This window comes from Cervus elaphus, chromosome 1 (assembly GCF_910594005.1).
Source record: "Cervus elaphus chromosome 1, mCerEla1.1, whole genome shotgun sequence".
Classification (NCBI taxonomy): Eukaryota; Metazoa; Chordata; class Mammalia; order Artiodactyla; family Cervidae; genus Cervus; species Cervus elaphus.
In genome coordinates this window covers 89,390,986-89,405,452 of record NC_057815.1, presented here as the reverse complement: position 1 = coordinate 89,405,452, position 14,467 = coordinate 89,390,986, and the positions used below count along the sequence as shown (strand labels likewise).

Below are 14,467 nucleotides of genomic sequence, written 5' to 3'. Positions count from 1 at the left end.
TAGCTATCTGGTTTTTCCCATCATTTGTTGAAGAGACCATCCTTTCCCAATTGAGTGGTCTTGGCACTCTTGTCAAACAAAGATCGTTTTACCCTATATGCAAGGGTTTATTCCTGGGTTCTCTATGCTGTTCCATTGGTCTGTTTGTCTTTCTGCCATTACCACACTGTTGTGATCATTGTGGCTTTTTAATATGCTTTAGAATCAGGAAGAGAGTACTGCAACTTCTTTTTTTTTACAAAAATATTTTTACTATTCAGGGTCCTTTGAGATTCCATGTGAATTTTAAAATTAATTTTTCTATTTTTACAAAAAATGCTGTTGGAATTTTGATAGATTATGATGAATCTATAGATTATTTTAAGTGGAGTTTTTTTCTTAATTTTCTTTTCATATTTTTCATTGGTAGTATATAAAAACTACTGATTTTTGTGTGTTGGTTTTGTATTCTGCAAAATTCATTCATTTACTGAATTCATTTCTGCTCACAAAATTTATTCACTTACTGAATTCATTTATTCTCACAATTTGCTTTTGTGGAATCTTTTAAGGTTTTCTACAAATAAGATTATGTCATATGCAAATATGATTTTACTTCTTCCTTTTTGATTTAGATCTCTGTCGTTTCTTCATCTTGCCTAATTTCTCTGCATAAGACTTTTTTTTTTCCTGCAGAGAACGTTGACTTTCAATTCTATATTGAATAGGATTGTTAGCACAAGCATCCTTGCCTTGTTCCTACTCTTAGAGGAAAAGCTTTCAGTTTTTTACTCTTGAGTATGATGTTATGTGTGCTCATTCATGTCTGACTGTGACCCTTTGGACTAGAGCCTGCCAGGCTCCTTTGTACATGGGATTTTTTAGGCAAGAATACTGGAGTGAGTGGATTGTCATTTCCTCCTCCAGGGGATCTTTCTGACTGAGGGATCAAACCTGTGTCTCCTGTGTTGCAGGCATATTCCTGCAGGCACATTACCTGCTGAGCCATTCAGAAAGCACCCCAAGTATATTAGCTGTGAGCTTTTCCTAAATGGCCTCGATTATGATTATGATTATTTAGTAGTTTCTTTCCTAGTTTGAGTGTTTTTATCATTGAAGGTGTTAAAACTTGTCAGCTGCTTTTTATTGGATCAGTTGAGATGGTCTTGTGGTTTTCATCTTTTCATTCTCTTATTGAAGGACAATGTTATAGTGTGCTACATTGATTTTGATACGTTGAGCCATCCTTGTATTCCAGGAGTAAATCCTATTTGGTTGTAGTATACAATTCTTTTAATATGCTTTTGGATTTGGCTTGCTAGTATTTTGTTGAGGGTTTTTGCCCAGTATTTAATAGTGATGTTGGTCTGTAGTTTTCTTATAGTGTCTTTGTCTGGTTTTGGTAGCAGAGTAATTGTTTCCTCCTACAGTGAGCTTGGAAGTGTCCCATCCTCTTTAATTTTTTGGAAATTTTGAGAGGATTGGTGTTAATTCTTTAAATGTTTAAATGTTTGGTAGAATTCTCCAGTGAAGCCACTTGTCTGGGGTTTTTAATGCATTACTTTCAATACCATTCTAGTGATGGTTGATGGTGAAAGTGCAGCAGTTGGTGCCCTGAGTACAGGCTATAGAAGGCCTGCTCTGTATGTGATCTGATTGTGTGGTGTTACAGATTGAGATAGACGTGACTAGATGACTTAGGAAGTCACTTCTCAGTACTGAGTGTTAGGAGAAGGAAATACAATTCAAATTTCTGACTTTTTGAATGAATATTTTTACTTTTTACATTACTTTCTTTGCCAGGCATAAGTAGCTGCTAAGTACATTTTTGCTTTTTGAGTGACTTGTGTGAATCTCTACTTTTTGAATCTGGGGAGAAAATATTTTCTACCAGGGTTATAATGCCTGAAAAAGGAAAATGATAGTGGAACCCACATTTTTGCAAGCTATGGTTTTTAATTAGTGCTACATTTGTGATACTAGCATAAAGCAAACTACCATTCCTTTGTTGTCATTTAACCAAGGGCCAAAGGGAATGGGACTGTGAGGTTTTTACCATGAAGCAAAAGCACTTTCCACACGTCTAACATAAGCCGCATATATCCTGGTACTGAAAAATTTGGAATTGCAGAAGCCTGCTGTTTATTATGTATAGATCATTGTTGTGAAATACTGTTCCATAAAATCTGCTTTATGCGTGAGAATACCAAAGCCCCCAAAGATTAAATGACTTCCATAAGGTTTCACAGCTAATTAAGTAGAGCAGGGATTTGGGGATATAAAAAGTATCTTCCAAGTTTCTGCCTGAACACTACAGTTATAGAATTTTATTAGCTAGAGGCAGAGCTTTTTTTCCCCCCTTTCATTTAGAAAGTCATGGGATATTTAGTATATTTTAAATATAATAAGTCATTTTTGTTCATTTCAGTCCTTCAGTCATGGCTGACTCTTTTCGACCTCATGGACTGCAGCACGCCAGGCCTTCTTATCCACCACCAACTCCCGGAGTTTACTCAAACTCATGTCCATTGAGTCGGTGATGCCGTCTTACCATCTCATCCTCTGTCGTCCCCTTCTCTTCCCACCTTCGATCTTTCCCAGCATCAGGGTCTTTTCAAATGAGTCAGTTCTTCACATCAGGAGGCCAAAGTATTGGAGTTTCAGCTTCAGGATCAGTCCTTCCAATGAATATTCAGGACTGATTTCCTTTAGGATGGACTGGTTGGATCTCCTTGCAGTCCAAGGGACTCTCAAGAGTCTTCTGCAACACCACAGTTCAAAAGCATCAATTCTTTGGCACTCAGCTTTCTTTATAGTCCAACTCTCACATCCATACATGACTACTGGAAAAACCATAGCTTTGACTAGATGGACCTTTGTTGGCAAAGTAATGTCTCTACTTTTTAATATGCTGTCTAGGTTGTGAACTTTAAAAAAGAAACATTAGTATTCCTACCCCCAGTTTAAGAAATAGATCATATCAATATCCTGTGCACCCTTCCTTGACTGCATCTCTACCTTTTCTGCTTTGCTGTTTTCAGGATATCATCCTCATACTTTTCTTTTAAATTTAACTACAAATGTATCTATCCCTACACAGTATATTATTTGGGTTTGAATAATCATAATGTATGTTGTTCAGTAACTAGCTATTTTCTCAGCATGGTTTGTAAAATTATGCATATTTTAACTTAAATAGCTGTCTTCATTTATTTTCACTGCTGTATGATATCTTTTCTGTGAATATACTATAGCTTATTTATTTATCTCCTATTAATGGGTTTTTTAAAAATTGAGACGTAATTCACACAGCATAAAATTTATTCTTTTAAAGTGTACAGTGGTTTCCTAATATATTCACATAGTTGTGCAGCCATCACCACTAGCTAATGCCAGAACATTTTCATCATCCTGAAGAGAGACCTCATACCCACTAACAGTCACTCCCCATTCTTCATTTCCCTCCCTGCCCTCTCACCCCAGCCCTTGGCTCTCTGTCTGTCTCTGTACGTTTGCTTAACCTGGACATTTCGTATCATCGTAATCATACAATATGTGGCCTTCTGTGTCTTGCTTCTTTCACTTAGTACAGTGTTTTCAAGGCTAACCCATGTTGTAGGATATATCATTCCTTTTCATGGCTGAATAATAGTCCATTGAATGGATAGATCACAATCTGTTTTGCCCATTTATCAGTTGATGGATTTGTGGGTTATTTCCACCCTGGGACTATTATGAGTAATGCTGCTGTTAACATTTATATACAAGCTTTGGTGTGGACTTTCAATTCTCTTGGGAATGGGTTGTTAATATCAAATATTTTCCAAATTGGATGTGCCAATTTACGTAACCAGTAGCAGCATTTTCTTGTAATATTGGATATAGTATTTATTTTTTATAATATTTATTTATTTCGTTGTGCTGGGTCTTAGTTATGGCCCCTGGGGTCTAGTTCCCTTACCAGGGATCAAGCCTGAGCACCTTACATTGCCAGTGTGGAGTCTTAGCCACTGACCACCAGGGAAGTCTCTGGACATAATATTTATAATGAGTTTCCAAACATTTTCTTGTATGCATCCTTTTTGCTTCCTAATCAGGAGAATTATATTTTGCTAAAGATGTTAAATAATACTTGCTATATACATTGTTGAGAAATTTTATTTAGGCTCTGGAAACTTTTGTCTGAATGTTGCAAGTTTGATTGACAGAAGTATACCATAATGTATTTAGTTACTAGTAGTACTTTTTGTTAATTCTTATAGCTTATTGATCCAGAAAAAATTAACATATATGACTACTCTTGGATGGGATTTGAAAGTAATTTTCATTGATATTTCCCTTTGAACGTGTTATAAAGTAACATTTAAGATTCATGTCAAGTGATCAATGATTCTTCATAAATAGAAGACTAATTACACACCATTAATACTAAATTGCAGAAAGAACTGATTGTAATTGGTAGGTATAAAAATACAGATCCATACTGAAAATCAGTAGTAAGTAATAATCCAGTTACCCTTGACTTATTGTTAGTAGAAGAGCATGAAAGGGTACAAAGAGACACTTTAGAAACCAATTTGACAGTTACTTATAAAATTAATGACGTACTTAACGTCTCACCCATCTTTCCCACTCCTGGATATTTGCCCAAGAGAAATGAAAAGTTATGTTCATACCAAAATTTGTATCAGTTTTGGGTTTTGTTTTTTCTTTTGTTTTTTTTTTTTTTCAATTGCTAAAAACTGTAAACAGTTCATATGTCCTTCAGCTGGTAAATGGATGAACAGAATGTGTTAGATCATACAGTGGAATGTTGCTCAGCAATAAAGTGAACAAACTACTGATATGTGAATAAACATGGATAATCTCAGTTGTACTAAGTGAACAAAGCCAGACTCAAAAGACTACACACGTGTGGTTCTTTTTATGTGACATCGTGGAAAAACCAAACCTGTAGGAACAAAATACTGATCAGTGATGATCTGGCGGAGAGGGGTTAGTTACAAAGAGGCACAAGAAAATTTGCAGGATTTGTAGAGATGTTCTTAACTATGGTGATGGAGGCATGACTGTTTCTGTCGGAGTACATGGAACTGTGTACTAAAGAGTGAAGTTTAAACTAACACAACATTGTAAATCAACTCTACTCCAAGAAATAATTTTTAAAAGTAAATTTTAGTATATGTAAGTTATACTTCAGTAAACCTGACTTAAAAGCTCTTGCATTGGAGGACCTCTTCCTCTAATCCTCAGTTAACTTCTGACAGCTAGGAGGAACACAGGGAGCAGTCAGTGGGAAGGGGCTATCCATTTGCTTTTTAATGGAGGAATGTGATAGAAAAGGCAGAGAGTATTTGTTGAATGTTATGTATTTTATTTACTGCTTATGTTCAGCAGTTAATTCTAGGCACTTTTTAAGTATGATAAACTCAACTCATTTATTCTCCTAATTAACCCAGTAAGGTAAAAAATTCCTCATTTTACAAATAGAAAACAGAAGCACAGAGGTAAGAGTTTTTGTCTAAAGCCACACAGCTAATAAATGGCCCAGCCAGGATTTGAATTAAGCATCCTGGCTCCAGAGTCAGCGCTCTTAATCACTAACTTGGCCTCTTCCCTTCACTGAATATGACCTAATAAAGAATTCCAGTTAATGCTTAAAACTTTCCCCCCTTCACTCTGGCTATGTGTAAATAAATATTTTCCTTAATCTATGCTTGATTTGTTTCAGGAAAAAACATTACAGTGAAGAAGGGTTTTTTAAAAGCACAAGGAAATGCCACCTTTCTGATAAATGAATTATCATTTTCCCATATTTTCTTCCATATATAATGTTTGCTGAATCATTTCCTAAACGGTTTCAACTTTGCCCTGGAGAATGCTTCTTTCTGGTAATTTGCTGAATTGTGAAGATTTTACACGTCCAGTTTAGTCTTTTCATGGTTTATAAAGAGAAGGACACAGTAACCAAAATGAGATGGGCTGTGTTTGGGCTGTGATATTTGGTGAGATATCTAAGTATTATTCAGTAATATTATATAAAATGTCTTTGCTTTGGGACAAAATACATAAACCCGATTGTACTGAGTTGTACAATCAGTGGATTTTTTTGCTCTCTTAAGTGTTGGTCATACCTTTTGTATAAATATTGGCCGAGTATTCATTTGGTATCACATACTGGGGAAAAAGATAAGATACATTCCAACCGTTGCCATGAGGTGCTCACAGTCTAATGGGAAGACTGATCTACAAACCATTGCTCTCAGAACAGTGTGATAAGCTTGATACAGATAGAATGAAAGAAGGTCTTAATTACCTAATTCAAAAGTATCGTTCACAGTTAAATGCACTTTGAAATGAGGTGGGTTTTTTTTGGTTTTTTTTTTGCAATTCAAAATAAGACTGTTCTAGTCTGAATCACTTTCTCTTCATGGCAACCTTAGCCTAGAATTTTTTTAAGACCTTCAGAATAAGGGTAACCTGGGTCTGCTCCATATTAGAGCAGTCTTTGTGCCTGTCCTTTGGAATTTAAATTTCCACTTGAACTCCTATTTGGGGTGGGAGATGTTCGGGCACTTATGAATGGTCTTTTGTTGTTGTTCTTCAGGCGCTAAGTCTTGTCCAACTCTTTTGTGACCCCGTGAACTGTAGCTTGCCAGGCTTCTCTGTCCATGGGATTTCCCAGGCAAGAGTACTGGAGTGGGTTGCCATTTCCTTCCCCAGAGGATCTTTCTGACCCAGGGACTGAACTTGCATCCCCTGCATTGGTAGATAGATTCTTTACCGCTGAGCCACCAGGGAAGCCCATAAATGGTCTTTAGCTTTACTAAATTGATTCCTAAATAGGTTTAGGGTGACTTAAGGTTTTAATAAGGTATGTTTATTTATCAAGATTAGATGAAGGTATGCTGGGTTGGATGACTTAGGAGCTGGAATCAAGATTGATACCGCTTTAAATTGCAGCAAGTGAAGAGGAACTAAAGAGCCTCTTGATGAAGCTCACCTTCATCAAGAGGAGAGTGAAAAAGCTGGCTTAAAATTCAACATTCAAAAAACGAAGATAATGGCATCCGGTCCTATCACTTCATGGCAAATAGATGAGGAAAAAGTGGAAAGAGTGTCAGATACCATTTTCTTGGGCTTTAAAATCAACATGGATGGTGACTGCAGCCACGAAATTAAAAGACTCTTGCTCCTTGGAAGAAAAGCTATTAAAAAGCAGAGACATCACTTTGCTGACAAAGATCTGTGTAGTCAAAGCTATGATTTTTCCAGTAGTCATGTATGGATGTGAGAGTTGGGTCAAAAAGAAGACTGAGCACCAAAGAATTGACGCTTTCAAACAGTGGTGTTGGAGAAGACTCTTGAGAGTCCCTTGGACAGCAGGGAGATCAAATCAGCCAAACCTAAAAGAAATCAACTGAATATTCAGTGGAAGGACTGGTGCTGAAGCTGAAGCTCCAATACTTTGGCTACTTCATGCGAAGAGCTGACTCACTGGAAAAGACCCTGATACTGGAAAAGATTGAGGGCAAGAGGAGAAGGGGATGACAGAGGATAAGATGATTGGATGGCATCACTGTCTCAATGGAGATGAGTTTGAACAAATTCAGGGAGAAGGTGAAGGACTGGCATGCTGCATTTCACGGGGTCACAAAGAGTCAGATACAACTTAGTGACTGAACAACAACAATACAGGCTTAATAAACACATAAATCTCTTTCCTGACAGTATAAAGGAGACACAAAATGCATACAAACCTTGTAAGTTGAGATTGAGGAAAAATTCCTCCTATGAAAAGAAATTTAAAATTCTTTAATAACCTACAGAGAGATCAGAGACCATTACTTAACTCCTTGAGATTTTAGTCCAGTTTCTACTACGATTTTCTCAAGAACTCTTCCTATTACATGGGCTTCCCTGGTGGCTCAGATGGTAAAGAATCCACCTGCAATGCAGGAGTCCCGGGTTTGATCCCTTGGTTTGGGAAGATCCCCTGGAGGAGGGCATGGCAATCAATTCCAGTATTCTTGCCTGAGAATCCTGTGGACAGAGGAGCCTGGTGGGCTACAATCCATGGGGTCGCAGAGTGGGACATGACTGAAGCGACTTGGCATGCATGCACATCCATCTTCTATCCTTGTCTAGGATTCCTCGTTATACCGAAGAGAAGGAAGTCAGTGAAAGGGTGAGGTGAAGCAATGCAGGCTCTCAGAATTCTTTTCTGTGTCTTTGAATTGCCATTTGAAAAACGCTAACTGCTCGAGTTAATAAGCAGTTAATGGAATAAGCCACTAAGATAGTGGGGACTATATATTTACCTTGATGCTTTGACTGTTTCCTGCCGCAATTTTTTTCACCCCTGATGGAGGCATTAAGATTGTGATAGTAAGAACAGGTCACCTCCTTTGTTTCTGGAACATTATCTATGTTGCCACACACAAAAAAAGAGGCCCACACCTAACCGAGGTAGAGTGTTCTTAGTTGGTCCTTCATTAGCCTCTTGCTTTGAGAGCCCTGTGGGATGGAAGGAGCGCCCAGAGTCCTGCAGACCTCTGAGCACAGGCTTGTGCGGCCCCTTTAAGCCGTCAGTGTGCCGGGCGGGGGCCAGGGCCGGGGTAGGGCGGGCACTCTGACAGTGCGCTCTGGGCCCCGCCCCCGAGGAGGCGGTTCCCAGCGGCCCTCCGCACCAATGCTGCCACCGCCCCCGCCCGCCCGGTATTCCTGCTGATTCCGCCTCGAACCGTAGGGCTGCGATCTCTCCCTGCCCGGGAGCGTAAGTGTCAAACCGCGGGCTAGGGTCAAGCATCCCGCGCCCATGCCAGAAGTCCTGGTGGACTGTACAGGGGACTTTCCTGGCCTATCAGAGGCTAAGGCAGCGAAAGAGCGTAAACAATGCCGCTGCAGTGAGCTAAAGCCTGGGGCATCTGCTCTACTTCTGGGTGGTGACAGCGGCCCTAGGGTGCTGGTTTGGATATGCAGTGGTTGAGCTGTGCTCACAGCCTAGTTTTGCCCCCGTCTGGTTCCTGCTTGAAATGAGGAGAGGGTTGCTTTTGCTTAGTATAATCCCGCTGAGCTAGATGGGTGGAGCTGGAATCTAGGGTCCTGGGCCTTGGGTCCTTAGCCTGGGATTTGGAGACCTGGCTAACTCTGAGATGAGTAAGCATTAGATTTTCAGCTATCTTGGTACAACTGAGCAGTAACTCTCAAAGTTGACCTAATTCACAGCCCGGGGTAGCTTTCTGTCTCCCCAGAGGCCTGTGTTGCTATCGAATCCCCCACTTTTGGAGACACTTAACAGTGATCATCTTTTGAGGAGAGCCCAGTTAACCTTTCCCACTGATATGAATAGCAGAACGTGAAAGAGTCAACTCTTTTGCCCCTCTCTGAAGGAATTGGTGGGAGGCCACCATCCCAGGACTAGTACAGCAAGCCCACTCAAGTTTGTTGAGATAACCTACTAGAGGAGCAGTTCCCATTTCTGCCCCCATATGCAAAATACTCCAATAAGAGGGTAACACTTGTCCTTGTTAATGAGAATTACCTGGAGGCAGTGCATTTTTTTTAAGTTAGAGGGAAAGTTTTGTCATTTTTGTTACTGGCTACTTAAGTGATGAGATTTTGTCTGGCTTGGCCAGGTAATACATTTTAAAATTTTCTATGACAGTTACATAATTGTTATACTTCTTTAATCCAGTTGTCCTTCTTAGACATACTTTGAGTAAAAATTTCTGGGCATGTATGTGTATTTTGTCTTATCCTTGTTTTATAATTTCCTTTTTTTTTTTTTAGCAAGTTCACATCATTCTTTATTATAATCGTTCAGAGGAGTTTCTTTTTGGGTGGGGAGAATTTTTCCTCAGACTTCCCTCAGACTCATTCTATGCTTCTGCAGTAGCATTTCCTTAGACAGAAGTCAGGAGTCCAGGAATGGTAATCAGATCCAGATCTCTTGTATCGTGATAGTGAAGAGCTTTTGTAGGTCAAGAGTTTGGGAGCTAGCCATAAGATAGTTTCACTACCATACCTTCTTCCCAAGTCAAAACTAAAACAGTATGTTTAGTAGCTGTATAAATGTTCTTATTAGCTGTCATAGTGCAGGAATTTAAAGTAAAAGGACACTGCATGGACCCTTGAGTGACGGGGAAGAATGGTGGACTGAGGAATAGGAGATACAGGTTCTACCCCCAGGTCTGACCTTACTGTTGTTACTGATGGCTTTCTCTCTCAGTGCCTTGCTTTTAGCTGGTTCATGAAAGAGGAAATGCATAGACTGCTGGGGTCTGTATGCTAATGATAGTACATAATGCACATGTAATATTTAATTGGACACTAAACTGAAATCTGTTCTAAGTTCAGAGTTTATTCTAAGTTGTGGCCTTATGTGTGACTTTGGAAACATTTCCTAATCTCTGGTCTAAAAATAAATAATTACATATAAACATTCTTCAGCAATAGTGTGAACTATATGGTATTTGAGCTCTTTAGAAGTCATTTTTAGATACAACAATGGTATTAAAATTATAATATTTCTGTGGAACAGATTTAGTTTGCCTCTGTTTTAGACTAGGGTAAAAACAGAATGTGGAGTAATTTGAAGTTTCTGAGTATTTGTAGTATGAACTAGCTTGAATGAACCATAATGATAATGAACTTGAAATTTCTGAGTATTTGTAGTATGGACTAACTTGAATGAACCATAGCAAACATCATATATATGTCAAATTAATTTTATTAATGCTTCTCTTTGTTGGCAGTGTTATGCACTCTTAAAACATCAAGCTTTGCTATGTAATGAAGACTTGGTTTCCTGTTTATAAAATCCAGAGCCCTCTGTTCATTCCTGGTGCCACATTTCCACCCACATGAATTTCAAATCTAAAACCAAACTCATCGTATTCTTAACCTCTCCTCCACTCCCCCTAAACAAACAACTCTCAGAACTTTCTTCTGACATTTTTCTGTCATTAGCACCACTGTTCTCCCAGTCATGTAGACTGGAGCCTCCTACTAGATTTTTCTTCCTACTCCCACATCCTTAGTTGCTAAGGCTTGCTGATTGTTTCTTTAATGTAACTCCCTTCAGTCTCCTCTGCTCATCCTTTCCATTCCTAGGAGTTCTGGCTTCTATTTAGCTTTGTCCTCTAGTACTGCAATAATTTCTTATCAGTACTCTACTTTCTCTCCCTTCCAATTCATTCTACATAGATTTAGCATTCTAAAGTGGATAGGATCATGTCATTGCCCTGCTTCAGATCATCAGCATCCTCTGCTGTTTAGCTTAATACTCAAGAATATACATGATCTGACCCCAGTCTATCTTTCTGGTCTATGTTAAGTGGAGCCATTTAGCGTTCCCTAAACATGCTTAGTACTTTTCTACTTCCAAGACTTTGCGTTTCGCATTTTCTCATCTTCAGTATCTCTTCTCCACTCCTGGTTTTGTTTTTGTTTGTTTTTTGTTAATCTACCTATAATTTATTACTGAGCTCAGATGTCATCCTTTCTATAAGATTTTTCATTGACCATCCCTTACTCACTGGCAGTGATCCTATCTTTGATCTCCCTAACCCTTATTTGTCTCTTGCTTAGGGCACTTTCCACATATATTACATTTTGTATTATGGTTGTTTGGGATTGTGTTTTTTGTTTTTTTTTTACTTTTTATTTTATATTGGAGTATAGCCAATTAACAGTGTTGTGCTAGTTTCAAGTGGATATGGTTCTTTGTTTAGGTATCTACTTTTACTCCTGTGAACTCGTTGAACCATCATGGTTTGCCCAGTGGGAAATTCATTGAGTGAATACTTAAGGTAAAATTGGAGTATTAGATCCTATTATTAGAAAGAATTCTAATCATTATAGCCAGCCCATGCAAGTGTAAAATGATTGGCAGCTTTTACATATCATTCTTATTTCCCAAGGACTTCTTTTTAAGTAAACTTTGTTAGTTTTTGTTGTTGTTGTTATTGTTTCAACAGTTTTAGTAAGACATATAATTTATATACCATTCCCCCATTTTTAAAGTGTACAATTCAATGACTTTCAGTATATTCATAAATTTGTGCAACCATCACCACAGTCAATTTTAGAACATTTTTCATTACCCCAAAAAGAAACCCCACCCTCCTTCACACTTTTTAATATTCCCAAACACTCTAGTCGTAGGCAACCACTCATCCAATTTCTGTCTCTGTAGATTTGTCTATTCTGAACATTTCATATAAATCTACCATCTTAAGCATTTTTAAATGTACAATTCAGTGGCATTAAATGCATTTGTAATGTTGTGTATCCTCCACCATCCATCTCCATAATTCTTCTCCTTGTAGAACTAAAACTTTATACCTGTTAAACAGTAACTCCTCATTCCCCTCTCCTTACATCTGTTGGCAACAATTATTCTAGCTTCTATTTCCAGGAGTTTGGCTACTCTAAGAAGAGCAAAGACATTACTTTGCCAACGAAGATCCATGTAGTCAAAGCTGTGGTTTTCCCAGTGGTCATGTATGGGTGTGAGAGTTGGACCACAAAGAAAGCTGAGTGCTGAGGAATTAATGCTTTTGAACTGTGGTGTTGGAGAAGACTCTTTAGAGTCCCTTGGACTGCAAGGAGATCCAACCAGTCCATCCTAAAGGAAATCAACCCTGAATATTCATTGAAAGGACTGATTCTGAAGCTGAAGCTCCAAGACTTGGGCCACTTGATGTGGAGAGCCGACTCACTGAAAAGACCCTGATGCTGGGAAAGATTGAGGGCAAGAGGAGAAGGGGGTGACAGAGGATGAGATGTTTGGATGGCATCACTGACTCAATGGACATGAGTTTGAGCAAGCTTCTGGAGATGGTGAAGGACAGGGAAGCCTGGTGTGCTGCAGTCCATGGGGTCACAAAGAGTCGGACACGACTGAGCGACTGAGCAACAGCAATAAGCACTTCACATAAGTGGAATCACAGCATTTGTCTCTTTGTGGCTGGCTTATTTCGGTTAACAGTATCTTCAAGCGTCACCCAGGTTATAAGCTTGTGTCAGAATTTCTTTCCTTTTTAAAGCTGAGTGATACTCTGTTGTGTGTACATACCACATTTTGCTTAGCCGTTCATCCATTGATGGTCACGTGGGTTGCTTCCGTGTTCTAACTGTTGTGAATAATGCTGCTGTGAACATGGGTGTACAGAGATCTCTTTGTACTTGCTAAGTCCCTTCAGTTGTGTCCAACTCTTTGCAACCCCATGGACTGTAGTCCTCCAGGCTCCTCTGTCTGTGGGATTCCAGACAGAGATGCTGGAGTGGGTTGCCATTTCCTTCTTCAGGGAATCTTCCCGACCCAGGGATCCACCTCGCATCTCTTATGTCTCCTGCATTGTCAGGCAGGTTCTTTACCACTAGTGCCACCTGGGAAACCCAAACCCTGCTTTCAGTATACCCAGAAATGGAATTACTGGATCATATGGCCATATTGTTTATTTTTGGAGGAACCACCATACCGTTTTCCACAGTAGCTGTACCGTCTTACATTCTCACCAACTGTGTTAAAGGGCTCCAGTTTCTCCATATCCTTGCCATCGTTTGCTGTTTTCTGGATTTTTGACAGTAGCTATTCTAATAGGTATGAAGTGGTCTCTCATAGTTTTGATTTGCATTCCCCTGATGTTTAGTAGTATTGAACTGCTTTTCATGCACTTATTAGCCATTTGTCTGTCTTCTTTGGATAGGTATCTAATCAAGTTCTTTGCCCACTTTTAATCACGTTGTTTGCCTATTTTTGAATTTTAGAAATTCTTTATAGTACCTCATTTTTTCATTGAATCATATTCTATTCTATGGATTTACCACATTTTTGGGTGGAGATTTGGGTGGTTTCCACTCTTAGCTATTATGAATGTTTATTTGGTTTTAGTTTGCTGTGTGTTTTGAAAATAGCACTACATTTCTCAGAAGAGATTATTCAGGCCTTTAGATTGTACGACTTTTCGTGAAATTATTGGTTTATTTTATACATATTTCATTTTATGAACTCTGAGGGTCCTCTGCATTACTTCCTGAATATGTTCTGAATGTTCCTAAGGCCTGTCTGATAATGGTTAGTTAAAATGTGCAGATAGAGGCATAGTTTAACTTTATGTAAACAAGTGGCCACTTTAATGACCTTTTTCCAGCTGCTGCTGCTAAGTCACTTCAGTTGTGTCCGACTCTGTGCGACCCCATAGACGGAAGCCCACCAGGCTCCCCTGTCCCTGGGATTCTCCAGGCAAGAACACTGGAGTGGTTGCCATTTCCTTCTCCGACCTTTTTCCTACCCTCCCACAAATATTCTATAATTGTAGTTATAAATTTAAAACTAGTATGAACTGTAGATTATAGTCTGCTACTCTTTTGGTTTTTTTAATCAATTTCAAGGAAAGATCTTTTTCAACTGGTAGAGTCAATATTCAGTGGAATAAGTATTGTGAATAACCCCAAATTACAATTAAAACTGAGTTATTTC

At 38.8% G+C, this 14,467-nt stretch overlaps 1 protein-coding gene across 4 annotated transcripts in view; it reads left to right on the top strand.

The window, feature by feature from the left end:
* The window catches only part of CKAP5 (cytoskeleton associated protein 5), a 97,165-nt gene that overhangs the window by 13,694 nt on the left and 69,004 nt on the right, over positions 1-14,467 (top strand). The window contains exon 1 of one of the 4 annotated variants that reach the window (XM_043910861.1): positions 8,706-8,755. The exons of the other annotated variants lie outside the window; for them this stretch is intronic. The gene's annotated coding sequence lies outside the window, so the exon portion shown is untranslated. Of the gene's footprint in view, positions 1-8,705; positions 8,756-14,467 lie in introns of those variants that run through there. 4 annotated transcript variants of the gene reach the window in all.